Source organism: Pelobates fuscus, chromosome 3 (genome assembly GCF_036172605.1).
Source record: "Pelobates fuscus isolate aPelFus1 chromosome 3, aPelFus1.pri, whole genome shotgun sequence".
Taxonomy (NCBI): domain Eukaryota; kingdom Metazoa; phylum Chordata; class Amphibia; order Anura; family Pelobatidae; genus Pelobates; species Pelobates fuscus.
This window is the reverse complement of record NC_086319.1, coordinates 390,432,580-390,454,242: the sequence shown is the minus strand read 5'-3', so window position 1 is coordinate 390,454,242 and position 21,663 is coordinate 390,432,580.

The following is a 21,663-nucleotide window of genomic DNA, read 5'->3' as shown; positions in this document are numbered from 1 at the left end:
ATAGCAGAGGAATTAAATCCCAGTGGTTACATTGCACCTCATCCGTTTGCCGGCTCTCTGTCCTGTCAAGTACGATAAAAGGATACGGGTCTGTCAGTTAAGAATGGAACCAGAGATCTCAGTGTCGCCTTCTCACTGCGCTATTAAATAACAATATGTAATGCGTTAAACAGAATACGGGGATTTAACCACTTAAGAACCTGTAACATGTCATTCATTATCACAATCTGGTCTCTATGCCAGCAGGGAATGTACCGTATACTCAGCATCAACAGACATAACAGTCCTTACTTATATTTGTAAAGGTGCTAGGCCAAACAACTTTTAGGACAATTTACTAAACAGTTGATTTTGTCCAGATGAAAAATATCGGGTAAAAATGGCCAAATGCCACCTGAAATAGCTATTTTCATACTTACTGAAGCCAAATACGTTCGGAATTCAATAATATTTCAAGGCACAATATAGTAACCAAAACAACTGTAGCTTAATTAAGCAGTTTTGTGTATATATCATGTATCAAAAGTCTTCTGCGCAACTCTCTGCTATTTAGGAGTCAAATCACATTGTTTCTGTATATACTGTTCTAGCCACAACTCCCCTGGGTGTGACTGACAGCCAGCATAAAAACAAAATGGTTTAATTTTCAATCAGATGATAGTTTGCTTTAAACGTTTTATCTCCTGCTCTTTAAATTGAACTTTAATTACATACAGGAGGCTCATTCAGGGTCTAGCAAGCTATTAAAGGGAATCTCCAGTGCCAGGAAAACAATCTATTTTCCTGGCACTGGAGGGTCCCTCTCCCTCCCACGCACCAATCCCCAGGTACTGAAGGGATGAAAACCCCTTCAGTCACTTACCTGAGGCAGCGGTGATGTCCCTCGCCGCTGTCTCCTCCTCCGCGACGCTCCTCCTCTCCGTTGCGTCGGCCGGTGGGCTTTCCTATGGGGGATTTGAGCGACGCTGGAGGTCCTCACAATAATTACCTTGCAGGGTTAACTCCACCTCTAGTGGCTGTCTACTAGACAGCCACTAGAGGTCACTTACTGCTCTATAGCACAGGAAACCTGTGCTAGAGCGTCGCTGGACGTCCGCTGAGGACGTCCAGCGATGCTCTAGCTGCTATAGAGCAGGAAGTGACCTCTAGTGGCTGTCTAGTAGACAGCCACTAGAGGTGGAGTTAACCCTGCAAGGTAATTATTGCAGTTTATAAAAAACTGCAATAATTACACTTGTAGGGTTAAGAGTAGTGGGAGTTGGCACCCAGACCACTCCAATGGGCAGAAGTGGTCTGGGTGCCTGGAGTTTCCCTTTAACAGAGCGATAGATAAGAAATTCTAAATGAAACAGTATTTGCAATAAAGGAAGTATAAACATTAGATAACTCTTTACAGGAAGTGTTTAGGAAGGCTGTGTGAGTGACAGTTAGTGGAGCACTATATAAACAAAGTGATGTAACTCCTAATGGCAGAGAATTGATCAGGCAGACTGCAGAGGCATGATCTATACAACAAAACTGCTTCATTAAGCTAAAGTTGTTTTGGTGATTATAGTGTCTCTTTAATGTTGTAAGTTGCTCAAACCGAGTCTGTAGCCATTGTCCGGATGCATTCGGTGTCCACTTTTTGAAAGCCAATGATAATGTGATTTATTACTTGCCTGCTCTGTTTTAATTCGGATGAATTTTGTCCATGTTATTCATTCTGGAAAAGATGAACTAAAAGAACATGAAAATGGGACAAACTGTATACTGCAAACGATATACATAATATAAATATTAGTAGGGTTATTCAATTAAGTGAGAATGCCAAGTGAATGCAAAGCGATTTTGAAACTTAAGACTAAAGTAACCAATTGTAAAAGCACAGCTAACTTTGACATTTTTCCAATTTTGCTATTTTGACTTTGAATTTGAAATTCACTTTGAGTTCACTTGGAGTTCTCATTTCAGTGCATAATGCTGTATGTTTATGTTTTACGTTACACTGATAAGCACAATCTGTGTCATTTGGTTCACAGATCATATATATAGATAGATGGGGCAGATTGCAAGTTGTGAGGTTTATGCTCCTTCACTGTAGGAACAGACCACAACTCAGAGATTGTGTGAGGGGGCTTTGAAAAGAGTTTGAAAGTGAGTCATGGGGAATAAATGCATTTATTTAGTTACCCGCTTTGGAGCTTGGCTCTCATGGCTAATTTTGGATCATGGAGATTTTATTTCCTTTTTATCTATCTATCTATCTATCCTCACCCGCAAAGACTTGTGCTGGCATATTATTTCTGTTTAATGTAACTGTACTTATTTCTGACATATCTGGAATTGTCTAAAGAAACAGTAAGTTGTAGTTAAGTCATCTGTGATTTCCTTAAAGGGACACTCCACTGTCCAAATAAAAAATGAATACGAAATATCTGTTTAGTAGATATACCACAAATAATACTTTTATGCACTTAATTCTGCATTTTTTTTCACTGGCGTTGTATCTAAAAACCGCTTGTAAAAACTGCAGATCTCTTGTCTTCAGTCTTTACAAGCCCTCCCCTTCTAGCCCCACCCAGAGTTTCTGTGGCTGTCCAATCACAGACTTCCCAATGCAGCTCAATGAGAAGTCTTTCCAAGGCGAAGGTAGGTGCTCAGGGCAATTGCTGCCTCTTGTTTATCTCCACTGAGCTAACCAAACCAGGAAGTAACAGGACTGGTTGTCTGCTTGAAAACCAAGGGGGTGTTACCAGGTTCATTTATAAAAGTACCAGTTTCTATTGAAATTTGCAAAATTTAAAAAAGAGAACACAAAATTCACATATAAATCATTTCAGCAAGCTACAGTGCTTAATGGGTCTGGATTGTCCCTTTAATAACGATGTTACTATACATCAACGGTAACAGCATTTTGGCTGTAGATGCAGTAGTCAGACTCCCTTGGGCTGATTTTTCCAATTAAACCTGCTGATAATTCAATATCATATAATAACATTATAGTATAATATATTTATGATAATATAATAATATATAATATAATAACATATCTAGTGATGGATGTTCGAAACCAGCATTATATTCCAAATGATTTCCCAATGTTTGGGCGTCTGTTTCCGGGCTGTCCTTTGACCTCTGTTGCGGCATTGAAAGGGTTAGTTGAGTCAGAGCTTTGCAGGCTGCCCAAGCTTATTACTGTTTAGGGCTTATTAAGGGGTTTTAGCAGGCATTCAGTAGGGAAGAGCAAGTGATTAAATAGATTTATTCACTAAACACTGAATTACAGTGAATTTAAATCCCAATTGCAAAATGTAAGCAAAAAGCTCTGATTTGGAAGGATTCACATTTTAGCCTGAATTTTGAAATTAGTTTTTTCTTTCAATTCACTGCAATTCAGTATTTAGTGGAAAAAAAACAACAACAACTCACTAGACTCAGAACAACCCATATTTTGAGGCATTATATTGATGCACAGCATCACAGGTATGGTTTTCTGTCTATGAATTTCTCTGTGGCCAACAGCTGGTTTTAACCTGTGATGATGTGTTATAGCAGATGTCCCTGAATACTGAAACTCTCTGTAATTTCATCATCAACACGGCATTCCATCTAGCTGCTGCTGATCCGTATTCTGCACATATTTACCAGAACGCACGACAATGCACTTTCACTGAACATAACAAGTCCAACAGGACGCTATTGTTATGATGTTTTGGCCAAACTGGGACAGTAGCTCAGTGATCTGAGTGTATTGGACACTTAGGGCCGATTATCTCAGGCTTTCACACCATTTGTTTACTTGGTTTATTTGAATGGTGTGATCCTGTTTAATCCCAGGATTAAACATCCCGGAGGAGAGATACACACACTGTGCATTTCCAGCTGCGGTGGGCCTTCCACACCTAGAGCCCCAGCTTTTTGGCAGGTCTATCATTATCAGTGTCATTGCCATTTACCCTGATTACTCACCCCTACCCTAGAATATGTATTATTTATCAGTAACTAACCGGGTTTATCCTTATTTCATTCAGTCAAGCACAGTAAACAAATTTGTCAACAGCGTGTGTGCGTGTGTGTTTGTGCATGTGAGTGTGGATACGTGTGTACGCCAGTGTCGTATAGGGGAAAGAAAGGAAAAAAGAAAGAAAGAAAGAAAGATAGAAATACTCATCCACCACGTTGCATTAAAATAAAATATAAAATAAAAAAAAGAAAGTACATTTTAAAATAATAGCTTTGTTAATAACAATTGTACACGACACAGTTGCTGTCGTAGTTATCTGATCTATTTCATTGGAGACAATCCAGGAGGGGGGGAGTGTTGGTAAGTACATGTTGATATTATTTACAGATCAAGTGATAAGTGACAAATAGTGGGAAAACTGAAGGGGCAGTAAACAAATCTATAGTTAGATATTATATATTTAATAAATGTATAATCTACAAATATATAAATAGATTTTTTTATTTATTTTTTACTGCACCTCCTGATTTTTCCTCTATTGGTTATTTTTTCTCAGTTGATCTGTGAACAGAATGATAAGAGAAAGATCCTATTGGTGAACTGCAAATGATATACTTTCTATTATATTATATGTATATATTTTGCTGCACACTGATTGGCCCTTTCCGTGCCCTCTTGCTTTGTTCGCCTGATTCGTTTCCCAAATCAACATTTAGCCAAGCAGAACCAGCATCCCACCGAATTTCAGATGTCCCAAAAAATGTATATCTTTGCTAACAATGATTTGGTAGAACTGAAATTTCTCACCGTGGACACGTCTAATGACCAATAAATAATAAAGGAGTGGTAAGGTAAAGATCATATTTTTATAGACACTGTACAAAGTTAGTATAGTTGTTCCTTGGAGAGATTAGGATAATATTTTTGTTTTGAAATATATTTATATGTAGAGGACTTACAAATTGTTTAGTTATTTTTAATTTATTTTTAATTTATTTTATATTAATTAATGACAGAATCATTCAATGCTCTCTGGTGGATCACTCACAAAATTATGATGTCCGTTCAAGACCTATGCAGTCACACCACGAGTTTGTCATCAATGCAAGAGTTGGGTTAGGAAGACATATCCAGGATATTTTGAGAATCTATAGGTCATCCTCTGCTTAGTTTAAATAGTTTGATCTCATGGTAATATTGGCGATGACCGGTCAGAGGTATTGCAAAAAGACGAGGGGCTTCAACCCAAGGATAGACCTTCCCCCACTTGATCAAAACAATGCAAAAACTCACTGCTTTTATTAAAGGGACACTATAGTCTCCAAAACAACTTTAGTTTAATAAAGCGGTTTTGAAGCATAGATAATATCCCTTTAGTCTCACTGCTCAATTATCTGCCATTTAGAAGTTAAATCACTTTGCTTATGCATCCTAGTCACACCTCCCTGCATGTGACTTACACAGCCTTCCCAAACACTTCCTGTAAAGAGTTATCTAATATTTACACTTTCTTTATCGCAAATTCTGGTTAATTTAGCATTTCTTATCTCCTGCTCTGTTAATAGCTTGCTAGACCTTGCAGAGGCCTCCTGTGTGTAATTAAAGCTCCATTGACAGAGCAGGAGTTAAAATCTTAAAGTAATTTACATCTGATTGAAAGTGAAACCAGCTTTCATTCATGCAGGCTCTGTCAGTCACAGCCAGGGGAGGTGTGGCTAGGGCTGCATAAACAGAAACAAAGTGATCTAACTCCTAAATAGCAGTGAGACTTCAGAGGCACGATCTATGCATCCAAACTGCTTTATTTAGCTAAAGTTGTTTTGGTGACTATAGTGTCCCTTTAAATCCAAATATGATGCATTCAAGTGACACAGCCACAACCGATGCAATGATGTAATGGTTTTAGTAATATACAAAACTTGCAGTCCGAGTCTACCTATATTTGTTTGCTATTCAAAACTCTTGTGTGTAAACATCAGTACTTTTCAATACAAGAATTATAATATACCTCGAATTGCAGATTTAGCTAAACCTGTGGATATACACAGACTTATAGCTCCTGCTGGTATACATCTTGTGAAACAGCAAGACATGCCATCTTTATTATAGGAAAGTGACATTTAAGGGGCTCTATCATCAGAAATACCCAGCTCGTCAACATAGATCATTTCAAAGGCTGTCTATTGAAATCTCAACACTGGACATCTCCAGCATCATCAAGTGGTAATTTCAACTAAACTTACAATTATTTACTAAAGTAAGAATTCAACATGAATTTCAGATTTAAAGGAAAACTACAGTGTCAGGAATACAAACATGTATTTCTGACACTATAGTGTTAAACTAACTATTTAGCTCCCCATCTCAGATCGCTCTGAAAAGTTTAAAACTCTCCTTTTCTCTCATGCTGCGACTAGACCCATCTTTTCCTACCTCCATGGCTGACATCATCAGTTTTGATGATCTCAGCCAATCCAAAGCTTTCCCATAGGAAAGCATTGGGAGCCTATCATGTATGCGTGACAAAATGCCACGCGAGATGATGAATATAGATACTGCACAATGTGCAGCACTGAAACAGGAAGCACATCTAGTGGCGGTCTGAGTGGCGAAACCTATAGGTATTAATAAGCAGCACTGTAATCATTGCATTTTTTCTGAAAAGGCAGTGTTTACACTGAAAATCCTGCAAGGACAGGCTATGTCCAGAACCACTAGATTAAGCTGTATGGGGCTTTGGTGACTATAGTTTCCATTTAAGGCCAGAGTAGACAAACTGAAAGCATAACTGACATTTCCCATTTTTACTGTTTTGATCTTAAATTTGAAACTCACATCGGATTCACCTCCATTTCTTACTTTAGTGAATATATCTGCAAATGTATCTTGGAAATAATATATTTGCATTAAAGGGACCCTACAGTCACCAAAACAACTTTAGAATAATGAAGCAGTTTTGGTGTATAGATCATGCCCCTGCAGTTTCACTGCTCAATTCTAGTTTTTTAGTATTTTAGTAGTTGAATCACTTTGTTTCTGTTTATACAGCCCTAGTCACACCTTCCCTGTCTGTGACTGACACAGCCTGCAAGAAAAAAATGGATTAGTCTTCAATCAGATGTAACTTACTTTAAATGTTTTTATCTCCTGCTCTGTAAATTAAACTTTAATTACATATGCAAGGCTCCTGCATTGTCTAGCAAGCTTTTAGCAGAGCGGGAGATAAGAAATTCTAAGTTAAACATAATTTCAATAAAGAAAATGCAAACATTAGATGACTCTTTACAGGAAGTGTTTAGGAAGGCTGTGTAAGTCATATGCAGGGAGGTGTGACTAGAGCTGCATAAATAAAGTGGTTTTACTCCCAAATGGCAGATAATTGAGCAGTGAGACTGCAGGGGTATGATCTATACACCAAAAGGCTTCATTAAGCTAAAGTTGTTTTGGTGACTATAGTGTCCCTTTAACCCCCTTAAGGACACATAACGGAAAAATTTCGTCATGATTCCCTTTTATTCCAGAAGTTGTGTCTTTAAGGGGTTAAATATGTTGCAAACTGATAAATGCAATAATTTTTTTAAGGTGGCATTGCCACTTTGAAGGGACATAGTGACATAGTCACTTTGAAGGGACACCAGAACAACTATAGCTTGTTGTATGTGTTCTTGTGAGTATAATCATTCCCTTCAGGCCTTTTGCAGTAAACATAGTCTTTTTTAGAGTAAATGCAGTGTTTACAGCCTAGTGATAACTCCACTGGCCACTCCTCAGGTGGCTGTTAGAAGTGCTTCCTGGGGCAGTGCTGCACAGTTAGGAGGTGATGCTGATTGGCCAGGGCTGTGTTTGACTTGTGCTGGCTCTGCCCTGACCTGCCTCCTTGACAGTCTCAGCCAATCCTATGGGGAAGCATTGTGATTGGCTCAGACCACCACTTCTAATGATGTCAGAGACAGCAGGCAGGTCAGAGGCAAACAGGGACAGAGCCAACAGCTGCAGACATGAATACGAGTTCTCCCTGAAGAAGATTGAGTTTGAAGATTTGTTTTAAGAAAAGAATGTTAGATCAATTCAGATACCTTTATATATAGCATCATTCCATTAATTAACTTACATGTTTTAACCCCCCAAAAATGCTAATTTCCATTGACTTTTGCTCAACTTTTTATTTATGAGCAGAATATGGATAGAATATCTGCACATTATTCTTGGTTAGTTTTAAGTGGTTTTAACATCAATAGAAAATGAAAACTGCAATGTACTATTTATAAAACATGTCATTTTATTATGTGATATAACTTGCTTGTTTACACTTAATTTATAAGTTTTGCTCTTCATGTATCACACCAGCATGACGACGTCCACTTTCGTTTGAGGCGCCTGCGAAAGGTGTTAAAAAGCATTGCCAACAAGAACTTAGATTATTTTATTTTAGTTCACTTTTTATCATCACACTATTATAATTAGAAACACTGTGATTTTTTTCTTAAAGTTGCACAGTCTGGGGACTTTGTAGAACTTGCAAAGACCCCAACGATGATATCACCACTGGGGGGGGGTTCGTGGCCAGGTGGGAGGGAAAGGTGAATTCTACTTACCTGAATCTGTCCCTTGTGGACACCACCATCTTGTTCCAGCTGGTCTTCTTCAACACCTGGAGCTTCACTGCCAGAAGTTCATGTCACGGCTGAACTCTCGTGCATGTGGAGGGAACGACATTGAGGTCTATGGAGGATCTCACAAGACCACAGGATCCTCTGTAGACAGAGCCAATTTCCTACAGCCTTCACTGGTGACGGTATGGGGGGATTGGCACTTCTAGAAGGTGGAAGCTCCACTAGGTGTCTAAGAAAGTCAAGCGTGGGAAAAATACATAAGACAAAATAATCCCTACTTTGTCATATGTTTTTAGTTAGAAATATTGGAAAATGAAAAAAAACTAAAGACTGAGTAGGGAAGGAGGAAAGAAGAGATTGGAAAAAGGTAAGTACGACCTGCCAGTGCTGCTTTAACTGAGTAAAGTCTAAAACAGTCTTTATAATGCCTACAACTGGGTTCATTCACTAAAATATTGTGCGTATTCACTAAATGGTGAGTTGTTGACAGCATTAGTGCTAAACATAGAACATAATACATTATTCTGCCTTATATTCTCTGATACATTATATTTTGTTACCCCGCCATTATTTCACCAAAGGTCACTGTTAGAGAGAAGTAACCTCCAATGGCATATTTTACAAATATGTCGGCTATAAACTTTTGGATAATTTAGCTATTTGTTTCCTTACTTAACAGCTGTCTTTAAACGTTTGCTACTCTTTGGCTTCTTCTAAAGTTTATTACATTTAATGAAACTTAATTCTATTTTTTTTTTTTTTAAAGTATGTCTATTGATTTTTATTTAGATGAGCAGCTCTGTTAGGTCAGACTTTGCTGTTTTCTAACCAAGTACGCTTTCTGGGGCTTTACATTGAATTTATTTAAAATTCTCACTAGTGAATATCCCTCTTAATGTTCTGCAATAACTAGAATCCTACTAGACTTATTTCATCAAATTGACTATCAGCAATCATTTACCTCCATTAATGCCCCCTTTGTACCATGACCACCCATCAATGTGGTGCAATTTGTTACCAGTGTAACTAATTGTCTATGTTGCTCCTCCGTACTGTGTGTTTGTTTGTGTGCTGTCAATGTATCAACGTGTATGTTTAGCACCAGGTCTGTGTCTTTTGTCCTTTTGTGTCTCACAGTAAGAATATGACACGTATCACCAATGGTTCACTTTCCACTTCTCAATAATGAATTTGGAAACTTGTCTCTTATAAAAAAATCATGTCTGTTCTTTTCACCAGTCTCTCTCTCTCTCTCTCTCTCTTCTTCCTTTCCTTATTACCTCTCTCTCTTTCTCTCTTATAAGTCTGTCTCATGTCTTCCCATCCAGGACCGCGCAGTAGACAATGTCGGACTATGCATTAACCTTACAAATGCCATAACAAAAATAAAGAAATTGGGCAGATAGGCTGCACTGTGGTATGAGAAAGTAGTATGCAGCAGATTGCAACTACAATGTCACTTAGAAGTAGAACAATGTATCGTATTTACACAGATTGGATCCTAAACACATTTATTGTAGTTTAAAGGACCACTCTAGTGCCAGGAAAACATACTCGTTTTCCTGGCACTAGAGTGCCCTGAGGGTGCCCCCACCCTCAGGGTCCCCCTCCCGCCCGGCTCTGGAAAGGGGAAAAGGGGTAAAACTTACCTTTTTCCAGCGCTGGGCGGGGAGCTCTCCTCCTCCTCTCCGCCTCCGTTCCTCCCCGTCGGTTGAATGCGCACGCGCGGCAAGAGCTGCTCGCGCATTCAGCCGGTCACATAGGAAAGCATTTACAATGCTTTCCTATGGACGCTTGCGTGCTCTCACTGTGAGATTTTCACAGTGAGAATCACGCAAGCGCCTCTAGCGGCTGTCAGTGAGACAGCCACTAGAGGATTTGGGGGAAGGCTTAACCCATTAATAAACATAGCGGTTTCTCTGAAACTGCTATGTTTATGAAAAAATGGGTTAACCCTAGCTGGACCTGGCACCCAGACCACTTCATTAAGCTGAAGTGGTCTGGGTGCCTAGAGTGGTCCTTTAAAGACACATTACTGGGAGTATTATTATTGTGGAGCTCTGTCATACACTCAGACACACCGATAATATAGAGCTCCTAGAAATGAGCGAGAAAATGATTTTGACTCAATATAGGGACTTTCCCTACTAAATTGGGAAGTATGCATGCATTCTACACACTACAGGGCAGCATTTTCAAATGCTGACCATCTACATGATGCAATTATGCATAGAAACATAGAACCACTTAGCCTAACTAGCCTGCCCAAATTTCGAAATACTGTTACAGACTCATGAAAGTATTTAGAAAATTGGGTAGACTGGATGGGCTAAATGGTTCTTATCTGCCGTCACATAGTTACATAGTTACATAGCTGAAGAGAGACTTGCGTCCATCAAGTTCAGCCTTCCTCACATTTGTTTTTTTGCTGTTGAAGGCAAAAAAAACCCAGTTTGAAGCACAATTTTGCAACAAGCTAGGAAAAAAATTCCTTCTTGACCCCAGAATGGCAGTCAGATTTATCCTCGGATCAAGCATTGAAAGATTATATCCTTGAATATTCTGTTTTTGCAAGTATGCATCTAGTAGCTGTTTGATCATCTGTATGGACTCTGATAAAACCACTTCTTCAGGCAGAGAATTCCACATCCTGATTGTTCTTACAGTAAAAAAACCTTTCCTTTGCCTTAGACGAAATCTTCTTTCTTCCAGTCTAAACGCATGGCCTTGTGTCCTATGTAAAGTCCGGTTTGTGAATAGATTTCCACACAATGGTTTGTATTGGCCCCGAATATATTTGTATAATGTTATCATATCCCCTCTCAGGCGACGTTTTTCTAAACTACATAGGTTTAAATTTGTTAACTGTTCTTCATAGCTGATCTGTTCCATTCCTTTTATTCTATGTTTCTATGTGTTTCTTAAAAACCATGGCAGTTGCGGTAACCCTAATTAACCACCGATCTGAGGCAGAATCTATGATTAAAAGAGCCCTCACGCTAAACTGGATTAACCCCTTCATTACTGGTCCCTTCTCTGAGCACTTCTATTTATACATTGAGTTTTTGTCATGGTGCCTTCTCATTGCCCCTGGAATGTGAGATGCTCTACTATCGGTATAGAAGATCTCCTTCCAGGAGCAACGTGTGACCCGGTTATTGTATCTTCAGACTGCTTTCAGCTTAGAGTGAACAAGAACCCGCAGATTCATCTCGTTTTTCAAATAACATACATAGATACACAAAGCAATTCACACTGCAGTAAAGATGTACGCACATGAGTGAATCGCTTTGCATCTAAGTATATTACGAAGCGGCATGATTACACAATCAATATTATAATATAGTGACCGCTTTCCTGATGGATGATTTCATGAAGTCACTGGAGCAAAATAGTCTAACATAAAAAACCAAGTAGGCCAAAAATCTCTGATTAAACCCTGGTGTCTGTCAGGATGAGCCTCTGTAACGTCTCCAATTGTCCAATTTGGTGATTGTTCAGATTTAATAAATACCTTCATTTTAGGTGAATCATGCCCATCACCAACAGAGGTGCTTGGTTGGTGGTGATGGAGCAGCACAGTAAGCGTGTACTGTGCAGATTCAATTTAGCTGACTGCTGCGTGGGTGGCAAGGAAGCTGCTTTAATAGCTCCCTCGATGCCCTTACTAATGGCGCGAGCTGGGATGTAACATCTCCCCAGGCCGGTGTCAGTATAGAACAACACAGAGCTGAACATCGTACACAGACTGATCCCAGCAGCAAGTCACTGACACCAGGGATCAAAGTCTAAACAAGAATCAAATGTGTGTGTGTGTGTGTGTGTGTGTGCGTGTGTGTGTATGAATGTGTGTATGTATGAATGTGTGTTTGTGTGTGTGAGTGTATGAATGTGTGTGTGAGTGTGTGTGTGATTGTAATTTCCATAATGAAAAAGAGTTAGGGGGATTGTAGAAAGAAAACAATAAAAATACACTCTACAGTTTGGGGAGGATACACATTTCTTATTCTCCCCGGTTGTCAGGTTAACTTGGCACACCTCTGCGTAGCCTACTGCCGTTCCACTGTTTGTTCTTCCACAAAAAACTTTTACCAACTTTCCCTCCTCCTCTCTGATATGCTGTTCTTCTCCTCCTGAGTTTCTTCACTTCTTTCTCACAGATTGTAAGTTTAATTTAAACAGGACCTTCTTCCCCTCCCATCTCTGTCAGTTTTCAGTATGCCAATTACTTGTTGTCAGATAACCCAATTGTATAACTGTAAATCCCTGAAGAATATGTTGGTGCTATAAAAATGAAGATAATAATAATAATAATAATAATAATACAACACAAATTGTGCATGAGGTTCCTCCTCTTTTGTTTGTCTGATTACAATTTCCATTAATTCACTCTCTTAAAAATATTAGAAACAAATACGGAGTCATAAAATGATGGTACCTTTAAAGCCGGCCTATCTCTTCTTTTTGAACATGTATTTATTTATTTATATTGTTCCTATACAGCGATCTTACATAGAGGTCTGATTTTTGATAATATGATTACTTATCCATATATTTAACAAGTATGCATTTGTGAGGTGTGAATAAAAATGATTCAATGTAACGATCCACACCTCTTTATCCTCTTTAAGTCCCTGTGAATCGTTGTTATAAGTTCTGTCCTCTGCACATGGCACTTACCATAGAGAAGGAATACTGATACGAAATTAAGCAATGTCTCTAATTCTCTTTTTTGCATTGTTCACATTGTTTATTAGTTTTTTTGCATTGTTATGGTTGTTCTTCTTTGCGCCAGTTTTGGTAGGTACTAATCACCGCATATCAGGAACACCCCACCAGACTTGTTGTTCTGGAGACACTCTGACCCAGTCATCTAGACATCACTATTTGACCTTTTGTCAAAGTCACTCAGATTTTTTCTCTTTCCCATTTTCCTGCTTCAACAACTGATTGTTTGCTTGCTGCCTAATATATCCCATCTCTTGACAAGTGCAATTGTAATGATGCAATCAGGACTGGCACAATTAGGCATTTGCCTAGGGCACCGGCCTGCTGGGTGCGCCAACCTGGATGTTTCTTGGTGCGGTTCCCCTGTCTTGGGCCACAGCGCTGGTCGAGCGGCTCTTGAGCCGCCCACCCCTCACAGCGCTGAGTTGATCCTCCAGGCGTCCAAAGATTGGGGTGCCAAGAGGAGCCCTGTCACATGGGGCTCAGGAGGTGGCCATCTGGCCACCTTGGGGCGCCCCCGAAGCTGTGCTTATTAGAAATGCGTATAGATGATGTGGATAAATAGATCAGATTCAATAGTTTGGTGGTGTTATTTTTTACTTCCCTACCTTGCATGAAACCGGCCTGATCAGGGTGAACCAGTGTCTGTATGAATGGGCGTAGGTGATTTTGGAATTTTTGTAAATTTTGGTGAATAGTTTAAGGTCTACATTTATCAGGAAAATAGGGCGGTAGTACCCGCAAATCGTGGGGTCTTTGCCTGGTTTGTGTAATAAAGTGATGTGGGCTTCCAGTGCAGAAGTAGGGAGTCTGGGAGTAGTTAGCAAGGAGTTAAAGGCCCTTAAAAAGGGAATATGTTTGATCGCTGTCTTGTATTCGTCTGGGTGGGGAGATGGGGTCTGCGAGAGAATGGAGAGCGTTAGGGTGGATAGTGCGTTGGATTCTCTTCTCCAGGAATTGGTCATATAGGCCTCTGATGGTGGTGTTTCCCTAATATTATAGAGAGTCGTGTAAAATTCCTGAAAGGTTTGCATGATCTCCGGGAGTAAATGGGTTGTGTCCCCTGAGGGTTTTTTGATGCTAGCTATGAAAGTGGTTTGTTGTCTTTGCTTGAGGACTCTAGCCAGTACCCTCATGCATTTACCGCCCTGAGAGTAGTATGTGTGCTTGGTAAACAGCATCTTGCGTTCTATTTGGGCATTTAGGAGGATCTGGAGTTCTGATCTTTTATGTGTCAAGGCATTGTAGTCGTCTAGATTGAGATCGTGTTTATGATTTATCTCTAGTTCTCTAATATCATTCAGGAGGGATTGCTTAGTGACCTCTTTTTGTTTCCTTTTTCTGCTAGCTATAGCAATAATCACACCCCTCACAACGCATGAGAGAGCCTCTGTACGTGAATTGGTGCATTCCGCGTCATTTAATAATGTGTCATGTAATTTCCAATGGGAGATTGTGTGCGGTAGGGAGGGGGTTTCAACGGCAAGAGACAGGGGCGCATGGTCTGAGCATATGATTGAACCATAGGAGCATGCTCAGATTAGATGGAGATATCTGTGTGTTACGAAGAGCTTATCATTTCTGGAGTGGGTCTTTGCGGCTGGTGAGTAAAAGGAGTAGTCTCTGGCGGAGGGGTGAGTAACTCGCCAGCTATCAAACAGGTGTGCCTGATTTAAGATTTCATTTACTCGCTTCCTAGTTGACAGATGGTATGTGTGTGTGTCGCTGATAATGTGTCCCTGGTGGAGTCTAATGACATGTTAAAGTCCCCTCCAACGATCAGCAGGCCCTCCATAAAATCTTTGATTAATCGAAGATATCTACGTAAGTGTTTGCACTGACGTCTATTAGGTAGATAAAGATTAGCGAACGTGACCAACGTTTGGCCTATTAGCCTGTCTGAGTGGTCCAATTGTTGTGCTTGGTAGTGGAAAGGTAGGTGGGCTGCCATTAGTATTGCTACTCCACTTGATTTGAATGCGGTATAATTATTGAAGTAACCAACGGGGTACTTTGGATTACGAAGGTGTGGTGCGTCCCCCCGTCTGAAGTGTGTCTCCTGCATAAATGCCACATCTGCTTTGAGTTTATATATTTTAACCTAGTATTACAATGCTTTTAGATTATAACCATATTGTACTAAAATTGCCCCTTGTCTCACATTTTTCGGCCGAGTTCTGGATTTCCATACGTACTCAAAGGTCAATTTGCTCTATCAATACCTACCCTTCTGAGCTTTGTGTGGAGTTGTGATTTTGCTTCTACTAAGTCTCATTCCGAGAATTTTGCAGAATTACTCTGTGAAATGCATGTATTGTATGTGTTTTCTTGTTATGTTTGTTGTGAATAAATATCAAAACCGTTTGAGACCCACAGTTAGACATAGCTGTCAAGTGAGAATTCAAAATTAGTTCAAATTGAATTTCAAATTTAAGATCAAAATATCCGAACTGGAAAAATTATTTAATTCAGCTATGCTTTCGGTATGCTTTTTCTGAAATCTCTTTGAATTTACTCTGAATTCTCATTTTAGTGAATAACCCTATATGATTTTATACGTAATGCTTTAGCTGTGCCTGGATAGGCACTACATTCCCTGTAATTTGAAAATGTGATATTTGTTTTGTGTGTTTTGTTTTTTTAATTGCACAACCCTTAGTTATTTACTAAACTTTTATACTGAATTGAAATCTGAATTGCAAAAATTAGGCTAAATAGCCAAACTGAGAATTTTCCAGATCAGCTATTTTAGCCTCAGTTTTGTAATTTCGATTTCAACCTGGTACAGTTCTGAGTTCAATGAATTACCTTGCTAGCTAGCTATCGAGCTAAGCAAATATAATTGATGTGATCATTCCATTTTAAGGCCGGTTTATCCAGCCTAGATACACTAGTACGAATGTAGATAGACTGGTGAGTTCAAAATAATAAAAATAAAAAAGTACAACGGTGTGTAGGCACTACCCAATAATAATATATAAAGGTGTAGTGTAAGTGTACCCCACAACACTTAAAATATAAATAATATAACGGATAAAAATACTACACCAAACAGTAGATCAATATAGATGTTCTCAAAACTGGAACAATCTAAAATACAAAGATACAATATATAGTGCAGATAGTAAGTATATAACAATTAGCCCCTCTGTAGGATAAAACTCACAGAATGTAGAGCCGTCCTAAGCTCTATATTGTAGGCTTGAGGGTGCCTAAACATGCTAAAGCGGCATCCTTGGAAGAGAACAGCACAAAATAGGATAAAATTAAATATATTTAAAAAATGGACAATAAAGCAGTGATATTGGTAAGTATAAAAGGCCTAAAAACACCACAAAGAAATTAAGAAGTCCCAAAGTCCAATAAAAAGTAAACAGCAGATGCGTTTCGACTCCCGATATAGTCTTCCTCAGTGCTGCAATGCCGTCTCCCTGGTCACAATAAGTACCATCTTTAACGATCTTCAAGCCGGCACAGCTCAGAAATAATTGTCCACCATAAGAATATTGATGCCATGATGCAGTACCCATTAACCCATTAACCCCTTAAGGACCAAACTTCTGGAATAAAAGGGAATCATGACATGTCACACATGTCATGTGTCCTTAAGGGGTTAAATTGCACAACCATGGCAGTCATAGTGACTTGCTTTAAGAGAGCAGTAAACTTGGGTTGAATGTCCATCTAATTCCCTTCAACTAGAATAGTGGATGGCAAGAGTTATCAAAAGCAAAGAGAAGCAGGGGGGTAGCAGTAGTATTTCTGTTCCCCTGTGTACTTCGGTTTGTTCCACCACAAGCGATTAGACAGTAATCGCAATGCAAGACTCGTTAAATTTCATGGGGACTCCCAAAATTCTTAATAGTAACATCTATTGCTATATTGTAACATCTTACCTAATAGTAACATCTATTGCTACTGCTATGGCTATAACAGCCAACCAACCAATCACAATTCATAGCGGAGTAAAAGGCAGAATATTGTCTTTTTGTGATCAGACACCAGGCTAGGATAGAGGGATAGAGACATTTTTTTTACACTTAGTTGTCCAGGATCTTGGAACCAATGGCTATCTGGGCAATAAGCTTTGCTGCTGATTAGTTCATTTACCATAGGAAACAGGTACCTCTAGTATTAAATGAACACTACAGGGTCAGGCAGACAAACATGTATTCCTGACCATAGAGTGTTAAAACCAACATCTAGCCCCTTTGACCCCCCATTGCCTCCCTACATTTAGTAAAATATTATTACTTTTGTTCAAGACTGCAGCTGCTGCCTCTGCCCCTAATCTGCCTGCTTGGATTACATAATTAGAAGTGATTCTCTGAGCCTATCACAATGCTCAGAGATTGGATTGGCTGAAACTATCAAGGAGGCAGATCAGGGGCACAGCCAGCACACGCCAAACAGCCCTGGCCAATCAGCAACTCTTAATAGAGATTAATTGAATCAATATTGTGGTGGAATCTCGGTAAAAATAAATTTAGTAGGCCGAGATTACCACGTGGCATGTGTACGTGCATATGCTGACGTATCGATCAGTTGGTTGCACGAGGCAAGATATGATCAGTAGTGTACGGAGCATGTGCGAGAATACAGGATGTAGTACTCCCCTCCTCCATTGTGCTGGACAGGCCATGCAGTCAAGCAGGAAGTTAATTTTTATTTGTATTGATTGGTCAAGAGAATGTGCAGGTGGAGCTTAATATGGGAGGAGTTATGTGCCTATATAAGGAGCCTGCACTATTGTCCAGGCTCAGAACTTGCTGTATTTTGGTGACACTAGTCCCTCTGAGTCCCGATCGGTGATCGAATAAAGAATCTCTTCCTTCCTGAAGAAACCTGTGTCCATCTCTCTGTGCTTTGCTTCCGTCAGTTTCTCCGGTATCATTTGGTGCATTGGCCGGGAAGCTCATCGTTCAACGGTAGCTGAGAGGCAGAGGCGTGAGACGGTCTATCTTTGCCCACGTTCTCTACGGCTGCACCCCTGAACTTCTGCGTGGACCTCCCTTCGTCTCGGCGCCACTGGTCTGTTGTCCAGGAGATCATCGGCCTCTACGTAAGAAGTGCTGGGGTGTCCCCGTCGATGAGTGTGAACTCAGGTTCAGGAACGAGGAGGTAAGACAACTGCTGTTTTAGACGGCAGACCCACTAGGGGTATACCGATTGTGCGGTAGGCCCATAAGGGGTTTGAATTGTGTATGGAATCTGCCCCCTCTGTCGGAGGGAAGGAGCGAAGGCGCACCGCTCAATCGAACGCTCTTTAGTAAGACCGTTTGATTTGGTTTGGAGTCAGGCGGGGTTCTGTGTAAATAGCCCTAGCCGGACACCGGTGTCTTGTCTAGACTAGCGTTCTAGCGTGTATATTTTGTTCGCTAGGTCGGAGGGACCGGGAGACTAAGCGGCGTCTGTGTAAATTCGGTCCGCTAGCTCTCAACCTATCTTGGCTAAGTGGGAAGGCGTGTAAATTTGGAACCCACTAGATTTTTGATAGAGTAATAGACTAAGAGGCGTCTGTGTAAATTCGGTCCTCTAGTTCGCTATATGTGGTGCTTGGGCAGTGTGGCTAACCAAAACGGATGTAGATAGTTTTAGGTAGTCCATTCAAGGTACTGGCCAATAGTTTAGTTGGGATTGTAAATGTGTTAAAGATTGTTAGTAAAGTGTATATCTTGTTAGATAGCGCGAGCTCAGCCGTCTAGCGAGAGTGTTAATAGTGTGTTGCTGTATCATAGTGCACGGTACCATAACCCTGTATATTTACTGACACTGTATATAAGTACTAATCATTGTCGTCTATTGCATGTTTAACACCATAACCACTAATAATTGTATTGTGACCTTAAATTGTGCTTTGACTTATGCTAACCGTACTGTAACCGCTATTTGTAAAAGACGATGTTACTGGGGTGTGTTATAGACGGGTAATTCATACATAGAGAATTATAGCGTGGGTGACTGTATAGTTTCGCCAAAGGGCATAATATTGATTATTTAGTGACTGGTGTAACAGCTGTGTGTGTACGGGAATTCCCTGAGTGTTTATTGTGTTATTGTGTACGTTTCACTTGGTAACCGTACCACGTGGTGCTGTTGCCAGAGGAAACGGGTGTGACTGTTGAATAGTACGCGTGCATAGTATTCGTTGTCAACGACGTTCCATTGATAAGTATGGGCGCATAGGAGTCAACGATTTTGGATCCCTTAGGTTGTATGGTAAAACATTTTAAAAAGGGATTTAAAACATGTGATTTTGGGGTTAAAATGTCTCCTGTACGTTTGGTCACTTTGTGCACTAGGGAGTGGCCTACTTTGGTTGCGGCATGGCCGCCACGTGGCAGTTTGGATCCAACTCTGGTACAGCGCGTACACGTGGCTGTATCAGGTAGGCCTGAACTTTACGGGCAGTTTCCATATATTGATTGTTGGAGACAGGCCGTAAACGACTCGCCAAAATGGATTCAGATATGCCACGAGGAGCAATGTCGCCTCATGGTGGCCAGGACTTGTTTGTCCACTAGGACTGTGGTTAGGCCCATTTTGGACACGCCCCCTGAGTCCGAGATCCCTTTGCCGCCCCCTTACTTCCCTTTAAGAGCAAATGACGCGAATGCAGGAAGTTCTGCACCCCTTCCCCCATTGCCCCCATCCACTTCCGCTTCCTCCTCCAGTACAGAATCCACCCCCTCTCGTATTAAATCTCCCCTTCCGGAACCAGAACCAACCCCCGTTAGATCTGAATATCCTGATTTGGCGCCACTTCAAACTTCCGGTCAAGCTTCTTCTAGCTCGGCTCGGAGTATTTTATTCACCAACTTTTCCCAAAATCAAGCTCCCACATCCTCATGCCCTATTACCCCCCGACCGGAACCTTTAACTGACGCCCCTTCACGTAGCCCTATACTAACCCGACAACTGACCGGTACCCAACAATTAAAACATTACCAGATGCCTCTTCGTCTGAATCCTGGGTCAGCCTATATCGATGCCGCAGGTCAAATGGCACATGCTGACCCAGTCTTCGTATATGTCCCGTTCAGACTACCGATCTCTTGAATTGGAAGACCCACAATTCCTCGTACACTGAGAAACCACAAGCTATGACCGATCTGTTCACCTCGATAGTTCAGACACATAATCCGACATGGGCTGATTGCCAGCAGTTATTAATGACATTATTCAATAATGAGGAAAGGACAAGGATTAATCAAGCGGCTATTAAAGCGCTAGAGGATAGAGCCCGTGCTTTAAATCAAGCCAATCCGGCAGCATGGGCTGCAACACATTACCCTAACACCGATCCCGATTGGAATGTTAATGGCACTGATATGGTTCAACTCAAAGCCTATAGAGACGCTATAATTGCTGGCATGAAAGCCGGAGGGAAGAAAGCCATTAATATGTCGAAGACAGTTGAGGTGATTCAGAAAAGTGATGATGCGCCCAGTGTCTTTTATGACCGATTATTGGAGGCATACCGCTTGTATACCCCCTTTAATCCGGAAGACGCTGATAATTCCCGAATGGTGAACTCCGCCTTTGTCAGCCAAGCTTACGGAGATATTAAGCGCAAGCTACAGAAGTTAGAAGGGTTTGCAGGTATGTCTATCACCCAACTAATGGAGGTAGCGAATAAAGTATATATGAACAGGGAAACAGAAAGTAAGAAAGAGGAAGAGCGCAAGATGCGTAGAAAGGCAGATATGCTAGCGGTAGCGATCGCAGGCGTAGATAGACGGGGCCCAGATAGAGGCGATAGTAAGTGGAATGAGGAACCTCTGAGTAGAAATCAGTGCGCATACTGTAGGGAAGAAGGGCATTGGAGAAGTGAGTGTCCGCGAAGAGAACAGTATGAGAGAGACAGACCCAGGGCAGGTTACGGAAACTTTAGAGGCAGAGCGAGAGGTAGAGGAGGCCCCGGAGGGAGTAATGGTAATAGAGGGAACAATGGGAACAGAGGAAATGTTAGGGAAGACAGGTACTATCCAGCAGCGCAAAGGTCCCGCGATAGAGAAGGTAGGGACTTTGTAGGATTGGCTGACACGGTCATGGAGGACTATTGATACCGACCGGGCTCCATCCCCCTTGGTCGAGCGGAGCCTATGGTCGATGTATCAATAGGGGGAAAAAGGAGTGCGTTCATGATCGACACTGGTGCTGAACATTCGGTGGTGACTAACCTTGTTGCTCCTCCATCTGGAAGAACTATTACTGTAATAGGAGCAACAAGGAGAAGTGCTGAAAAACCGGTTCTTAAAAGTCGACTCTGTACATTGGGAGGCCACGTAGTAAAACATCAATTCCTTTATATGCCTGAATGTCCAGTCCAATTGCTGGGACGTGATATGCTGTCCAAATTACAAGCACAGATTA